This window comes from Hydra vulgaris, chromosome 12, assembly GCF_038396675.1.
Source record: "Hydra vulgaris chromosome 12, alternate assembly HydraT2T_AEP".
NCBI lineage: Eukaryota > Metazoa > Cnidaria > Hydrozoa > Anthoathecata > Hydridae > Hydra > Hydra vulgaris.
In genome coordinates this window covers 9,815,855-9,834,354 of record NC_088931.1, presented here as the reverse complement: position 1 = coordinate 9,834,354, position 18,500 = coordinate 9,815,855, and the positions used below count along the sequence as shown (strand labels likewise).

Here is an 18,500-nt window from a genome sequence, read left to right as displayed (position 1 = left end):
ACAATGTAATAAAGCTTGCCCAGGGGTGGCGTTGAACCACGAGTTTCTAGCGTCTGAGGTAAGCACGCTAACCACTGCGCTACTGCTGCTCAAGTTAAGTTAGCTGACCAACACATAATTTAGCTGACCAACACATAATTTAGCTGACCAACACATAATTTAGCTGACCAACACATAATTTAGCTGACCAACACATAATTTAGCTGACCAACACATAATTTAGCTGACCAACACATAATTTAGCTGACCAACACCTAATTTAGCTGACCAACACATAATTTAGCTGACCAACACATAATTTAGCTGACCAACACATAATTTAGCTGACCAACACATAATTTAGCTGACCAACACATAATTTAGCTGACCAACACATAATTTAGCTGACCAACACATAATTTAGCTGACTAACACATAATTTCATCAAACAATCTAGTCTTAATAAGAAGTTAAAAGATTTTATAAGGATTTTTTCTGAATTTAGTCTAAATAAAACTGTACTTTAATTTCTTTATTTACCTATGTTAGCAACTCAACATTGGTAGTTTAACAATTCATGCTCTTTTTAGTTCAAGCCGCAGAAAAAATTGTTTATGTTAGGTACGAACATTTTTGTTTTATTTTGCTGTTTTGAAGTCATCTTAATAGTTTTCTTCCTTAAGGTTTTTAATATTGTTTGTTTTTTAACGGATTTTTTCTTAGCATTACAGTACGTCTATTGACTTACTATGCTGTTAAGTAAAGCAAGGAAATTTAAACAAAAAAAAATTGAAAGGTTTTATTAATTTTTGATTTCCATTTAATCCCAATATCGTTATTTTTATTATTTAAAAAAAAATTAGTAAGCAATTAATTCAGTAATAATTAGTAACAATTAATAGTTTAATAATTATTAGACTTTCTATTGGACTTAACTAAATAATAATTAATATAAATAGAAGATTCAAATAATTTACTTCAAAAAGAAAGTTTACCAAATTAAAAGAAGTATCCAAATTGGTATTGAGTTTCTTTATAAATAACAATGGACAATTCTAGTGATGGTCGTAAGTCTATAAAGTTGTTATATCTTTAAAATATTTAAAATTACTAATAGCTCAATCAAAGCAGGTTAATTTCTAGTAATTTCTGACCAGGCTAAAGAAAATGAATATAATACAACAAAACGTTTATAAAATGAAAGTTATGGTGAATTTACTAAGCGTTTTTTTATGGTTTATTTGATGCGAAAAAAAAAGCTGACACTTCGCCATGCAAATCTGAGTGCAAATTAGCTGAATTGTGTAGAAATCATGTATTATCATTGCATTAAAGTCAGACTATAGTTGCGTATGGTTTTAATGATAACGAGTTGATTGAGTTGCTTAGAAAAGTAGTATTATCATCTAATAAAATCTATGAAAAAGTTAAAGGCTTTGATGATTGCATATTAGTTGAGATGAGAAAAAAGAAACTTGAAACCGTGAGAAAAAGCGTTTAAATCATGTAATAATGATTTTAAATGATGGTCAAATGGCTGCAAATAATGTAAAAGACTCTAAAATGGTGAAAAAAGAGTCAACAGAAAAAAGCTTTATTTAAAGCAAGTAAAACATTGAAGTGAGCAGAAAAAACTGATGTAAGCGAATATTACTGTGGACCAAATATGTGTTGTGATGCATTGCGTCTTAAAGGTGAGTTTTATGAGAATGGTAACTATGGCATGAATTACCACAAATGTAAAGTACTTTTGCTATCTCTTGAAATAACAGATTTTGTTTAGAAATTACGTACAGGTGAAGATGAGTGAAGTAAAACATTCAAAGCAACAATTCGTTCATTCAACAATAGTTTGTCTTTTACATCATGGAGTGGATCTGGAATTGAAACAATATTCTGAGAAACTCCAGTGATAAAAATGCATGAGGGAGGAAGGATGCCCAATTAAGGAATGTGTGATAGCATTGACAGAAAAAGTTAATAAACGTGTTGGCTGGTTGTATTACTGGAAGTAAAATTACGCATCAACCTACCTATTTAACGAGAAATTAGGTTTGAATCCTTAGATCATAACTTTATGTGCTTCCGCTTTGCCCATCTTCATTCTATCACCTTTCTCTTCGTTTTTTATTGCTCTACTTCTTTTTGAAACTCTTTTAGATGTAATTTTTTAATAAAATGACCATGTCCTTTCTCTTTACCCTTCGGCCAGTATTATTGTTATTGGTGACTTTAATGCTCATTGCATTGAATAAATTGGATCCCGCACCTTTAACCCTGCTGGCACTAAAGCACATATCTTCTGCATTTGTCAATTTTTTACTCTTTAGAAAGTTAACTTTCTTAGTTGTTTTTCAGACAACCCTAATCACTTACTTTCACTCCTTAATTTTTGTCTTTTCTCTGACCCAACTTGTGTTCATTTTCTACTTACTCTTTTTTAGGTATTTCCAACCATGCAATGATCTTTATAAATAATCTCGTACTTCGGACTCACTTTATCATTGCATTACTTACTACTACCCTTAAGCTGACTGGAAATTTTTACGTAATTTCTTCGTTTCGGTTCTTGGGCTGATGACTTTTCTCTCTCCGCTGATAAATTTATTATTGCAAGAAACTATTGTAAAAAGGTGCTAACTAATGCTAAGTTTAATTATTTCCAGTTTACGAAATATTGTACCATATCTCAGAAGTTAGGCTTTAGAAACTTTCGGAAAGTCTTCAACAACGTCATTAACAAAGGTAAGTCTAAAATTCCATCAATTCATGGGACTAATCTTTTATCTTTCCAAAGGAAAAAGCTGAACTATTTGCAAAGCACTTTTCTTCTAACCCGACTTTTCTTCGAATCTTAGGACCCTACTCCTCCATCTATTCTAGTTAAACAGGTTAACCAGTTTTTAGACATATAAATCACTCCAGCCTTCGTTGTTAAAGTCGTATTTCAGTTAAACTCTTCTATGGCTTATAATCCAGACAACGTTCCTTTTACATTCTTACAAAAGTGTTTTACATAACTCTCTTCAATTTTTCCTGCCGGCTGGGACATGGTATCTGTTCTTGGTATCTGTGGTTCTAATTTTAAAAACTCTGGAGAACAACTTGGCCCCTCAAACTATCGTCTGATCAGTCTTTGATCTCTTATCGGGTAGACACGGAAAAATCCAGTCAACTTTAAATTGAGATATCTCTAAAACCATATATGCTTTATACTTCTTTTTTTTTAATTAAATGTTACTTCCTTATCTTTAATTGTGTTGATAACTTTTGATTACAAATCAATAATTTGCAAAATGTTTTGGAAACAAATTGAGGTGCGTAAAAAAGTTGTGAGTTTTTTTTTTTGCAAAAATCTATTGACTTCATATTGCTTTATTGCTAAACGTACAAATGTCCCAAAATTTACAATCATAGATGTTGTAAATAAGTTTAAGACAACCCCAGTGAAAAAGCGCACATGGGATACGCGTGGATTTTTTCCACATGTAACCCATGTGGGGATTATTATTTTGTCCCATGTGGGTTTCATATGGTAAATCCCACATGGATTCCATATGGTAAATCCCATATGGGATACGCGTGGGTTTTTACCATATGTAACCCATATGGGGATTATTATTTTGTCCCATGTGGGTTTCATATGGTAAATCCCACATGGGTTTTATGTGGTAAATCCTACATGGGATATAGGTGGAAAATACGACATGTTATAGATCTTAAGTGCCACATATTTTAATCCAAATGGTATAAAAGTAGTCAATACTAGACAAATGAAAGTCCGAATGCTTCTATGATAATTTTTAAAATTCTTTTAATTTAAAAATTACTTAAATAGTAATTTAAAATCAATCATCGAAGCTTTCAGAGAGGCTTAACTTAATCTGGTATTTGCTACTTTATCCCATTCGGTATTCAAAACGTGCAGCATTTTTGATCTTTTACATGTGATGTTTTCCACCTATAACCTATGTGGGATTTACCTTAAACTATTATGACGAAATTTTATAAAATTAAAAAACGTGTTGCAAAATGAATTTATTTAAAAATAAATGCTATTAATCAATTCATCCAAAACGAATATTAAAAATATTATTTTTTCTTTTGCGATTTACACGCCGTTTTTTGTCAATTGAATTAATTAAATCGCTTCGGCTTGTATAATACCAAGGTTTTTAGTATCTTCTAACTTTCTTCAAACATTTTCTAAAAAAAAAAATATAAATACAAATATATATAAATATAAATATAAATATATATATATATATATATATATATATATATATATATATATATATATATATATATATATATATATATATAGAGAGAGAGAGAGAGAGAGAGAGAGATAGAGAGAGAGAGAGAGGAGAGAGAGAGAGAGAGAGAGAGAGAGACAGAGAGAGAGAGAAAGAGAGCAATTTTAATAAGGAACCTTATTAGTCGAGCAATTTTAATTATTAGCCAGTTTGAAGTCATTAATGACTACAATATTTCACAAATAATTATTTCCTAATTTATTACTTACAATGACTAACGTTTATGCGTAATGAGCTTGAACCCATGAGGAGAATCCTGAAAAAAAGTGATCAATAAGGATAAGTAGTTAAACAAAAAAACAAAAACAAAAATGTAAAAACCTACTTTTTCAATGATGTAGACTTCTATAATAACAGGCCTTGACATCGCGCAAAATGCCGTACACGGCATTTTAAAGGCATTTTTAAGGCATTTTAATTATTAAAAAAAACTTATCGTTAATTTGACAATATTATTACCTTACAAAGTTAACGCCTTGAACCTTACATCAACATCAAGACGATAACAACGTTATCGTCTTGATGTTGGGCTATCTAATTTATAAACCACATCACATTTTAAATTTATATACCACATCACATTTTAAAGATATCTAATTTATAAACCACATCACATTTTAAAGATTTATTAAAAAAGCGCGAACACAAACTTTCGTCTAATGTTAAAAGATGAAAATGTAAACACAGATTAGGAATTGGCCTTCAGTTTAACAACTTTGTTGCGCGATGTCAAGGCCTGTTATTATAGAAGGCCGCGGTCACACAATATAATATTCTGAAACTAATAAACAAACATCTAAATTTCTATAAGTAAATTTATTCTTTGATCATTGCCTTCATATCCTATCTTATTTTCATATCATAATCTATTATGGAATTACTTATATAACATATCACAACAATATTATTAAATTTGTGATGTTCAAATATCATATGAACATTCTCTAACATGTTCATATGATATTTGAATATAGTTCTTGAGTATATTATCTGCAAACAATTGACTGATGCAAGTTCTAATGTTGTCAAAAACCAAGCATGCATGCATGGGACACTGCAGTGTCCCACAAAGAAATGCAGGTTTGAAAGTCAAATTTTCTTTATTTAAAAAAAAAAAAAAAATAGGGGGGAGATAAGGAGGTTTCTGTAACTTTTTTTAGGCTCCAAAACTTTTAACTTTATATATAATAAGGTTCATAAAACTTAAGGGACTAACAAAGTACATTGAGGAACAAAAACAGGATATTTACAGAAACTTTTCAATTTTTAATCTGGAGTACCACAGTGTAATTGGGAATAAAGTCTCTGGGTCCAGTATTCAAAGTAATATGATCTAAAGTAATATATAAATTAAATAAAGATGCTTTAAAATGCATGCAGTTATACATATAACTCCTGATAGTTAACTATATGTATAACTAGTTATACATAAAATTTATTATATAAACTTATTTTTTAAGGTTATGCTTGAACAAATTAGTACCAATTAATTCAAATTCAAGATTTAGTTCAAGTTCAAGTTATTTGTTCATTGTTTTTTCACTATTTTATATTTATTTGTTCAAATTTGTTAACTAGTACTAATTCTTACTACAGTAAGAATATTTATCATTGTTGAACGTGATTTTATTAGTAACTTAATTTTACTATCAACATATTTTGACAACACCCTTTACATTTTAAATGATGACAGCTTTACTTTTCTATTGATGTTAAATTTTTTATGTTTCAATAACTCAGATTGAATTTTAACTTAATTATTATAAGCTTTGTAAGGGTTTGTTGTATATCAAATGGTGTTGTAAATAAAGTAAAAATAATATATATATATATATATATATATATATATATATATATATATATATATATATATATATATATATATATATATAGTATTTAGGCTATGGGATCATCCATAAATGATGCCAGTAGATAGAGAAGTTTAACAATAATTGACAATGGGGCGTGACATAATTGACAATGGGGCGTGAATAATTGACAATGGCAGCGTGAGTTTAACAATAATTGACAATGGGGAGGGGATGTTGAGACCAAAATAATGTCAATTAAAAAATTAAATTAAAAAAAAAAGTAAAATATTTTATTTAAAAAAAAGTAAAACTAGCTATGAGCAGGTTTTAGAGGTATTTACACCAACAATGTGATCTAAAAACTTCTTGCTTTTGTTGCTTAAAACTGTAGAGGATCATAGGAAAAACAATTTAAATTCAGAAATTAGCTTGCTTATCTGAAAGAACAATTTATGTTTTTTTTTTTTTACTTTTAGTACTGTTGAGAATAAATGTATAATTGAACCAGAAAAAAATTGATGGTAAATGCATTTTTTATATTATATTAACAATTCAGATATACCATCATAATAAGATAACAAAAACTGACATCATTTTCAATGGGAGATAGCAAAAAATTGACTGAGTTTGATAAAGGGTGAAGTTGTTCAACAAACCGGGTCATCATCTGACATCATTATGCATAGATGACCCTATGATTTAGGTAAAATAAGTAATCAATTTGCCATATTTCTCTTTAGAAAGTGTAAGAAAAAAGCATTGTTATGCTGAGAACCTACCTATTGAGCAAGCTTTGACCACCTATTTTATAAATTTGAGAGACAGAAGTGGAAGTGCGAATCACAAAAGAACTAATAACAATGCTCTAAATTGATTTTAACTTTGTAGACTAGCATTAATATAGTATTTAGTAATAATACATGATTTTTATAATTTGTATTTATTTCCATTAATTATCAGTTGTCAGTCTCCATTTTATAAAATGAATTAAAAAGCTATTTATTTATAGTATAATAATAATACATAAATACTAGTTTCCTAATGCTATTATCATCACAATGTTAATGGTATTCGTTTTAAAGTGAAATTTTGTATCAATTTTATTGTTTTAATGTTATATTTATATATATATATATATATATATATATATATATATCTATATATATATATATATATATATATATATATATATATATATTATTTTTACTTTATTTACAACACCATTTGATATAAAACAAACCCCTACAAAGCTTACAATAATTCAGTTAAGATTCAATCTGAGTTATTGAAACGTAATAAATTTAACATCAATAACAACATAAAATCACGTTCAACAATGATAAACATTCTTACTGTAGTAAAATATAGTACTAACTGATAAATTTGAACAAATAAATATAAAATTAACAAAAACAATGAATAAATAAGAACATTAACTTGAACTTTAACTAAATCTTGAATTTGAATTAATTGGTACTAATTTGTTCAAGCATAACCTTAAAAAATAAGTTTTTATAACAAATTATATGTATAACTAGTTATACATATAGTTAACTATCGGGAGTTATATGTATAACTATATGCATTTTAAAGCATATTATTTTATTTAAACATTACTTAGATCATATTACTTTGAAAACTGGACCCAGAGGCTTTATTATCAATAACACTGTGGTACTCCAGATTAAAAATTGAAAAGTTTCTGTAAATATCCTGTTTTTGTTCCTCAATGTAGTTCGTAAGTCCCTTAAGTCTTAAGGACCTTATTACATCTAAAGTTAAAAATTTTGGAGCATAAAAAAAGTTACAGAAACCCATCCTATTTTTTTCTTTTTTTAATAAAGAAAATTGGGAATTCTTTGACTATCAAACCTGCATTTCTTTGTGGGACACTGCAGTGTCCCATGCATGCAAGATTGGTTTTTGACAACATTTCAACTTGCATCAGTTAATTGTTTGCAAATAATTTACTCAAGATCTATATTCAAATAACTATTATATTATCCTAATAATACGTCTATTTGCACAAATCTTAATCTTATTTCTATAAGGAAAGATAAACATTATTCGTGGTACTTACATACTTGCTTGCCATTCTCTTTATTAATATAAAATATTTTCACACAACATAAACGTAACGCAATGCAATGTCGATTTAAAAAAATTTTTTATAGTTTTTTTTTTAGTTTCCAGCTTTCAAATTAATTCCCATGCAAATCCCACAGGAAACCCACGTGGGATTTCCCATGTGTAAATACCATATGGTTCCCACATGTAACCCATGTGGGATTACCCACATGGGTTTAAGGTGACAAATTTCCATACGGATACCACATGGGAAAATCCGTCCCACGTAAATCCCATCAATCCCACACGGAACCCACGCGGAACCCATGTGGGACGCGGTTTTATTTTTCACTGGGACTCAAAGCTTTAAAAGAAAATCTAGAAGTGGAAGAAAGAAAACTTTCCATAAATCTAAAAAGGTAAAGCTGATTCTCAGTTCAATAGCAAGAAATCCGAACCAGTCACAGCAAAATCGAGCAAGAAAATTCAAGACTTTGCGTTCATATATTAAAAAAATAATTAGAAATACTGCATTTTATAAGAAAAATACACCTCAGAGAAGCTTAAATGGTGAAATATTAGGAATTCGACACGCAAAGAAGTTGATTAAAATAATAGCGGATAAAAGTATGTGCATAATTGAAGACGAAGAAATATATTGCAAGGCGGATTTTTCACAACTGCCTGGTCAACAATTTACTAGGAGAGCAAAGATAAACTTGTCGGTGATCTATTTTAATACATTTGAAGAGAAAAACTTGTATCCAAATTCTTGTGTAGCAAGCAATTTGTAGGTGTGATACACAGTCCTCTTGTTTTGTCACTAAGAAGTCCTTGACTGCCGATCTCTACAGCAAAGAATGCCTCTAAAAAAGACTTTTGCTATTTCTGAAAAAACACAAATACCGATGCCTTTTTTGGCCAGATCTTGATGCTTCTCACTATTATAAAAAAGTTCCACAGTGGTGAAAAGATAAAAATGTGAAAAATGTTCCAAAAGATGCGAATCCTCCAAATCATCCTAAAGAGTGCAAGATTGGAGATTTATGGGCTATAGCTAAAGAAGTTCTTTGTAAGACAGGTTGAGTAACAAAAAATAAAAAGGACTTCCAAAAAAAGTTTTTTATGTCACCAATAAGGTGAAAAAAAAAAAATCTGCAAAATGATGACATCAACCCACTATAAAGTTCAATATCTTGCCAAACAGCCCATCAAGCTCCTTAAAACTAAGTTGAAACCCTAATTGATGTAAACACATTTCAAGTAAAAAAATTGAAATAAAAAGCATTTATGGTTTTAGAGAAATCTCAATTTAAAGTTGACCAGATTTTCCGTGTCCACTCGATATTAGGAAAATACTTGAGTCTTTGATCAACAGACTTCTAAACTTATTGTCAGACAATCAAATGTTTTCAATATTCTCGCTTGGTGACTTCATAACTGCTGTAAATGAAAATTTTGAATTTATGAAAGCTATTCCTCTTGACATCTACAGTTTTCGATAAAGTTTGAAATGCTGGTCTTCTCCAAAAGCTTGCTTCATACGGTGTATCTTGGAAAGTTTTCGAGATTAAATAATTTCATTCTAAGCACTTTATTACAGTCATTCTTGAAGGTTAATAGTCTTCTCTAATGACTCTGCAGTAACTTCAAGGGTACCTTTAGTTCTTATCCTTGTTCCTATTTTGTTTCTTACATACATTAATGATTTTCCTGACAGCCTTACACCTAAAATGGCTCTACTTACTAATGTCTCAACTTTATACTCTTGTATTGAAAAAGATGATTTTGATTGATTTTATTGAGAAGATCTTCTCTTTTTGATTGCCATGAACAGGCAGCCGATCTTGAATATGATCTCACTTCTATAACAGCTTGCAGTGGCTTGTGAATTTTAACTCCAATAAAACTCAGTTATTTACTGTAACAACTATCAACTAATAACGATTGCGATACTGTTGGCATTCTCAGTTGATGAATGGCAACTCTTTCACTAAGTCCTCTTCTTTAAGTCTTCTTGCTTTATCGTTTACTGCTGACCTCTCATGGAAACCATATATACAGACAATTGCTAACTAAGCATCTACTAAGGTTGTTTCTTTTTGTTGTGCTCGCAATTTTCATACTCGTGATTCCTTGTCTACCTCAACAAATCTCTTAATTTCCCCTGTTTGAGATACTGTTGTCATATTTTGACTGGTTCATCTAAAGATGCTCTTTCTTTTCGAAACAAGGTCCAACGCATTGTAAACGTATTTGTATATGCTCTATTTACCAAGCTTGAGCATCTATTCAATTGTCGTAAAGTTAAATCTTTCTCCTTTTTAAAAATACTACCTTTTCCACAAATACCATAATTTTTGCTCAAAGAAGCAATCATCTCTAGTTCTACCAACCAAAATTCATTCTCGCTTGACTCGTTATTCAGCAAAGTATCATCCTTTTACTGTATTTGTCTCTACATTCTCTAAAAACTTTTATTTGTCTTGTTTTTTTTCCCGCCTTTTAACCATTTGAAACTCTTTCTCATCTTCAAGTTTTCCTAATACATACAACCTACAACTTTTAAAGTCTTCTGTCAACCGTTACTTTGCTCTTTAACTTTGTTCTTTGTTATCTAGTAACTACCGCCTTAATAGTGATTGCCTGCAGTCTTGTTTGGAGTACATCAGAATAAAATAAGAAAAGGTGGTTTATGACGTTGTCTGATGACTAGAGAAAAATACTGATGATTATTCAGTAGATTGAAAAGAGAAAATCACTTCATGTGTTTTCTGTGAAGATGCGAAGCATCAACGTACGACTAGATATAAATAATTATATCTCAAATTTTGCTTTAAAAAAATAATAAGAAATAGTCATGAGCAAATTTTGCTTATGCGTAGAGCATTTAACGAAACATTTAAAAATTTATCTGAGCTGAAAAAATCAGACCAAAGATCAAGTTATTTATTTTAAATCTCTTAAAAACCGCAATTGCTTGACCAGATTAGAATAATATTTTAAATAATATCTTTTTTTAGATGAAATGAACATCTAAGCTTAATAATACGATCTGTTCTGATCGGTCAATGGCAGTTGTAAGGCGAGGTTGTCCTTTGTCAATGATGTTATACATCATACTGGCTGAAATTTTCTCGACAAACAAAAGACAAAGGACATACAATGACATACAAAAAACATACAACGACATACAAAAGACAAAAGTTCGACATAAAAAGAATTACGATAGGCGGAAAATAAACCAAATAAACAGCAATATGTTGACTATATCAACTTTTTTTGACAAGTAGGTAAACTTTGCAACTTAACCAAAGGGCAACAAGTGCAAAAATAAACTATTGCAAAGGCATTTGGTTAGAAAAAATTAATTTTATAGAAAAAAGCTTTCTTAAATTTTAAATGGTAAAAAGACCAATTTAAAATTCACGGAACAATTTTTTCAAATACCGGCAAACTCCTGAAACAAAATCGTTGGAACAACCGCCTTCAAAAAATGGAAATCGCTTTTTAAAAATGTTAAAAACATAGCCTATCTCTCAAAGGAATAACTTATAACTCCTTATATGATTATAATCATAGATAATAAACTCATATTATGCATGTGACCTTTATTACTCCTCCTTTGAGTAAAAAAAGAAAAGTAAAGTGTAAACAACTCTTTATGGATTAACAAAAAATTTAGATGAAAAAGAAATATTTCACAACAAAAAAAAAAAATTGGGGACTGAGACTAATAAACTCAACAAATAAACTAAATGTTTTTCAATTACAGTGGGTCGCCAAATTAAACAACGAAAAACTAGTAGTGCCATGGAAAGAAGTACTAAGATATATCTTAACTCTCACAGGCGCGCAAGTTGATAAAAAAATATTTTTCAATGTGGCGTAAGGCAACTCCAAATGCTCCCGCCATTCTATAGGGAGTTATTAAAACCCTGGAAAGAAATAAAAAACGTCTTCAATGTCCCATGAATTTAAAAGATTTTAAGTCGGCCTTTGTTTTTCAACAAATTAATTATTTGAAAAAAATTCTTAACATCTGAAGAAGAGCATATTAAAACTATATAGTTTTAGTGAGGAAAAAACTTTCCAGTCTTGGCGTATGACTTGCACATCAATCAAAACAGAAAATGAATTGAAAGAGATTACTAAATTGTTGCCGCCGGAATGGAAAATAGTGTTTAAAAACTTTATCATATTTATTATTTTAGCTATCTTTTATAATAAATTATAAACCTGCATTACCATTCATTATCATTGTCTTCAAAATGTGGTTAACTTAATATATAATAATAGCTTTAATAGTTTCACAAATAAAGCTCTTAAAGCGGTTGATGACTTGTTTAGAAATGGAAAATAAGTCATCAAGGAAAACCTATGAAAATGATAGAAGAGGTTTGGAAAATGGGGAATTGAGGTACTTATAAAGGTTCTAAGAGTTGCTCCAACTGACGATCAATGCTTATGTCCAATTTTTTCTATGGTATCAGACAAGCGCAATCACAAGATTATTTTAAATTAATTTAAGAGATTATATCAAATGATTATTTTTGCATGAAAGTTTAAACTCATTCTGCACAGATTGTTTTTAACTAGTTGGAAAGGCACCCATACAATAGAACATCTGCTGTTCAAAATGCTAAGAATCTTTTTCTTTCCAAGGATAAAAAGATGTCAGAGCAAATAACCTTAACTGTTCCAATGTTTTTAGTAAAGGCTGAAAATTCGTTACAATCATCCACCGACAGATTTTTATCTTTATTTATTGGTTTATTTATTTATAATGACTTACTGCAATATTTTATTCTATTTCTAGGAGGATCACTGCTACCTGTAGTACCAAAACATATGCTCCAAACAAATAAAGTACTCTCTACCCAGCGGCGGTTTTAAGCACAGGCAAAGCAGGCATTTGCCCGTGGCCTCGCGCTCAGGTGGCCTCGCATTTATTTTTCTTAGTACAAGTAATATAAAAAAAATTTCTTAGTACAATAAATATAAACAACGAAACTCGTTTATTAAAATTCAATATAATGTATGCGTACAGTATTTTTATAAACAGTATTTTTATAAAATATTCAACTTTACATATACATCTATTATTATGTATGTAGCAATTTTTTTTTGCGTTATACATAATGCCTCGCAACCATATGAAAGAGTATGCGGTTTCTAGTCTCATATACATTGACAATGACTGTGATAAATATATCTTTGCCCATATACACCTAGACGTCTCAAAGGCTTTTTCTGTTTTTCCATCCTCCTAACTGAATGACTTTTTGTTTGTTTGTTTATTTATTTTATATAATATTGTCTTTACATTTTTACTGTTGCACAAGACATAATCTGAGCAGTGATGGGATGTTATGCTGGTTCCGGGTATTTGTTGTAGCGGTTTCTCTTTGAGCCATAGATCAGTGTTTATTTCATGTATAGGTGTTTTATCCATTGTGGATTCGATGAAGTATGGCTACATTTGCTAACAGTTATTGACAATAGTCCCATAAGCGGGGCTGCCCCCTCCCTGGGAATATCCTTGGTGAGTTGGTGAAGTCTAAAGTTGGAGACTCTCCTTGCATTGCTGTTGAAGCCATCTTGGGTTCTTTGATTTACGACTGGCACTTCCCTTATTATTGTTGTGGCTTTTATATTCACTCCTTACGCTGGCTTTTGATTAGACTCGACGTTACAAAACTTACAACAAAGACTGATTTTTCTTTTACTAATTTATCACATTTACATACTATTTTTATTACTTTACATTAATGTTTTCATGAGGACGCTTGTTCCTTCCTTCTGACTTTGAGTCTTTATGCATTTTATGAGTTGAGTTCTTTATGTACACTTTAATAGACAAAATCCTAGTACGTTTTTGGTTTTATATTGAAAAGATTTGTGGTTTCTGTAGTATTATATTTGTTTGACGTCGCTATGCCATTTTTGTTTTTGTGAGCACTTTAATGTCTTCATTAACGATCTTTTTATTTTTCCTGACAACAATTTTGTTTTTAGTTTCTCGTTTGTTATAGTTTATTATATTGCTATAGCTATAGTATGATTGTTGTTGGTATAAAAAATGTTGTGTTATGATTGTGTGCGAGTTACAATTTTTTGGTATAATGTAAGTAATGAATGATGTAAAAATAGAGATTATTTGTTTTCCATTTCACTTCTAAATTATAATTCTTATAGTTTAGACGTTCTTTTTTGGTGTTCTTAGTAATTTATGCGATTTTAATATTGACGATTTTTGCTTTTCTCCTGGTTATTCTTCTGATTATACATTTTATATTGACGACTTCTGCTCTTTTCTTGGCTATTCTTCTGATTATTCGCTTTTATATTAATATTATATAAATTATATTATATATTTATAAATAAATATCAAACTTTAGAAAAAGTTTAAATTTATATTCATCGTTATTTAGCTATGAATCCTCATCGTAATCGAGACACTGGAAGAAAATGGGCTTCGGGTGCCGGAAAAAAAAAAATAAGAAAAAATATACAAATATGTTATAGAAAATTAAACCAGTGACAAGTTTTTTTAGTATATCATCAGGTACTAACACAACTTTTGATGCAGGTGCTAGTACTTCGCAAGATGTTTCAGAAAAATTGGTAGATATTTTATCAGACCAGTCTGAAACATCTTTAGCGTCTTTATCTTTTGATGTTTCAAATTCTGAAGTATCTGCTGTCCTATTACCGGACACCCATGAAAAAGATTTTGAAATGAATTTGTCTCAAGAGTCTTCGTTAGCTTCTAATGATTTTTTTTAGCTTCGAATCCTCAATTGCATGAAGCACAACAAGACATAACTGATGTGGTTATTGTTTCCGACGACCCGGCGTTACGGCCTATTTCGAATTTTATTAACTTCCCCTATTTCAGTGGCAAGCGCAGAGAGGCCATTTTCCAAATTAAAACTCATAAAAAACTATTTACGTTCCACTATGGGTCAAGCCCGCTTATCTGCAATAGCTTTAATTTCCATTGAAAATAAAATAAGTCGGTCCTTGGACTGTTCTGATTTAATTGATGAGTTTGCGTCTTTAAAAGTCAGAAAGGTTAAGTTTAAGTCAATGTAATCGATCCTCTTAAAATCTGCGAAAAAAATAAATGGTATCGCATTTTGAGTAGTCTTATTAGTGCATCTTCATCCAAAATAAAAAAAATACTTAATGTACATTTAAAACCTATGTGCGTTTTTTGCTTCGTTACGTTCTAATAAATATCCAAAACACAATAGAACACAAGAATTAAAAACTCAACTAATATAATAGAAAACTTGCCTATGGCCTCGCATATGATAAATCCGCCACTGTCTCTACCAATACATAGTTTGATATCAAGAAAAATTATAAACTGCCTGAAAATGTTGTTCGTAATATTTTTAGAAATTTACGAAAAAATCTTGGTCGTATAGATGATTAAATAATTTATAAAATAATTTAAACGACAGTATATTATTATAATAATTTTAAAAAAATTTTAATTGTTATTATAACTCACATTGTTCACAGTATCGGATTTTAAAACTAGGTGTTGAAAAGAACTCAACTGCTACGGTTATTTAGCGTTCTCATACTCTGGAAAAGTTTTACAGTTACCAAAAAAGTCGCTTTTTTTTAAATAGGTAGGAAGATAAACTTGAAAAATTAGTGTTGAAAGATGTTAAATACATTGAAGGTCTCACCAGACTTGTTCGAGAATCTTTACGTACGTGGATTAGATCCTATGAAGGCCATTGTTACATTTGGAATTAATGCAGGACAGATTTCACTAAAACTTTAGTAAAATGTTGGATTTTGCGTTATATTCAAATCAACATAAGTTTAAATCATCCATTAAGTAGTTTAATATCTTTTCGTAGTTGGTTTTTTTAAAAAGGGTACCGTTTGGCTTTTCTCACGCATATATTAAATAAATTAAACTAAGGATTCTGGGATTAAAACGCAGACAAATAACTCAATAATGTTTAACAACAGCAATACAAGTTGTTCGGTTTTCAATAAGAACTCTCTATAACTTTTTATATTCTTGGTTAGTGTTTGTAAATTTTATTTTTATTTTTATCAGTAGATAGTTTTAATTTGGCAAAAAGTGAAATTTAATAAACAAATGAGTTTAATAAATCTTAATACCTTGAGGGTATTTTCCAAAAGTTGACTAATTACCCCTCCTTCGTATTAAGCACCTGAGAGTAAACGCTTAAATAAATAGAATTTGACAAGGTCAGAAAAATATTAACTAGCTCTCTAACTATTGACTGTTAAAATAATTTCAAAATAATTTCAAAGGGAAAATATCAAAAATATATCTAGTTAACAATTTTTAAGTTTCTTTTAAAAGTTGCGACCATATAAAAAGGTACATATTTACAAAAATGTTTAAGAATAAGTTATATTAATTTTGAAGAAACCTTGAATTTTAACTCAGGAAAATTTGTTTAAAATGGTTTTTTATTCTTTTTAAATTAACTTTTTCTTCTATAAGCACCTGTATAAGTGCTTGTATTAGTTCTTGTATAAGTACTTGCAAAAGTACATGTACAAGTAATTGTTTAAGTACTTGTAAAAGTACTTGTATAAATGCATGTATAAGTACTTGTATAAATACTTGTATAAGTACTTGTATAAGTACTTGTATAAGTACATGTACAAGTACTTGTACAAGTACTTTTACAAGTACTTGTACAAGTACTTATATTAGTACTTGTATAAGTACTTGTATAAGTACTTATATAATTAATCAATCAATCAAATTTTCTTGATAGGCTGGAGGCTCAATATAATTAATATACAATGGATGAAATAAAGTGGATTAGAATAAAACAAAGACTAGCGCATTTGAATATAAACAAAACCCAAGAAAAAAAATAAATAAAGAGATAAGTGAGGAGTATTGTTGTTTGTGAATAAAAAGTGAAATGGCACCATGTTTCACAAATAATTCACTTGCACTGTTTTATGGTGGCTTGTTTAATATCAAGAGAAGTGCATTATTATATGCAACACATAAGCGATGGAATGAGTCTTTTTTCCAAAGATACCACAGCTGACATCCATTGATTGGGCTGCAAAAGGGATTAAATAACACGATTTTTGTTTGTATTTGTGTAGAGCTAAACTTTCTACGGATGAGGTTAGCTTTAGCATACATAGAACGCACGTGTTTTAAAATATCTTTGTCATCCTGCATATTGTTTGAGATCAAGGGACTCTGGCATTTATATTGACTAGTGTATGTGAGAACCATGCCAGATAATGTGAAACTAGGGCTATTTATAAAGAGTTTCTAAGTTTCAAAAAACATTATTTGAGACTTGATTTTGTTATAAACTATATCATGTTTCACAACATAACTGGAGCATAAGTCAAGTAAAATCTGGAGACCTTTGGCTGAGGGTGCACACAGGACAATATCATCAGCATAAAGAAGATGGTTAATAAGAGAAGGACCCAAGCAACAGCCTACGGTAGTTTTATTGAGTAAAACACTAAGATTGTTAATATATATATTAAATAGAAGAGGAGACAGTACCCCTCCTTGTCGCACTCCATTACTGGTATTAAATGTTTTGGATAATATTCCACCCCAAAAGATCAGAGCTGTTTGACCAACATACCAGACAATGAGTAAGCGTAAAGTTACACCAGAGATAATTTTAGATTAGTTTCGTAAATAGTGTATCAAAGCGAACTCTATCAAAGGCTTTAGTAATGTCAATAAATGCCACATGGATATTTGAGCCATGTGATAGGTAAAAATTTAAAATATCTTTTAAGATAAGAACTGGCATAAAAGTGTTATGGCTTTTCTTAAATCCGTATTGGTTGGGATTCCCAGTGAAACAATCATTAATGCGAGACAAAAATATGTTCCAATATTTTGGAGAAAATTGTCACCAATGCAATTGGACGACAATTAGCAGAATCGGAGATGTCACCATTTTTATCTTTTACCACAGGAGAAATAACAGAGTGTGAAGCACCAATAGGCATGTATCCATGGCAAAGCATGGAGGAAAACACAAAGACAAAATATTGAAGTAGTTTGGGCTAGCATAGAGATAATGCTCCAACTGATCTCCAAAATGGTAGCTGCTTTTCCACCGGACATACAACTTATGATTTATGAAGTTGTCATTTATATTGCATGTTGGCTTGAATAAGTTGAACAGGGTGGAATAGTTATTATACCACATGTGGCATACATTATCAGGATCTGAGGCAGAGTCAATAGAAGGTGGAAGACTACATTTATCGCTGCGAATAGAAGTCACGATAGACCAGAAACTGGTATAGTTCTTATTTG

General features: G+C 30.1%; 1 long non-coding RNA gene across 1 annotated transcript; it reads right to left on the bottom strand.

Annotated features, from left to right (window-relative positions):
- Nucleotides 1-4,032: 4,032 nt before the first annotated feature.
- Nucleotides 4,033-8,510, bottom strand: LOC136089102 (uncharacterized). Its single transcript, XR_010642802.1, has 3 exons — nt 8,187-8,510; nt 4,505-4,551; nt 4,033-4,185 (listed from the first exon to the last, which is right to left on the bottom strand). It is a non-coding gene; the product is annotated as an uncharacterized LOC136089102 (long non-coding RNA).
- Nucleotides 8,511-18,500: the final 9,990 nt, after the last annotated feature.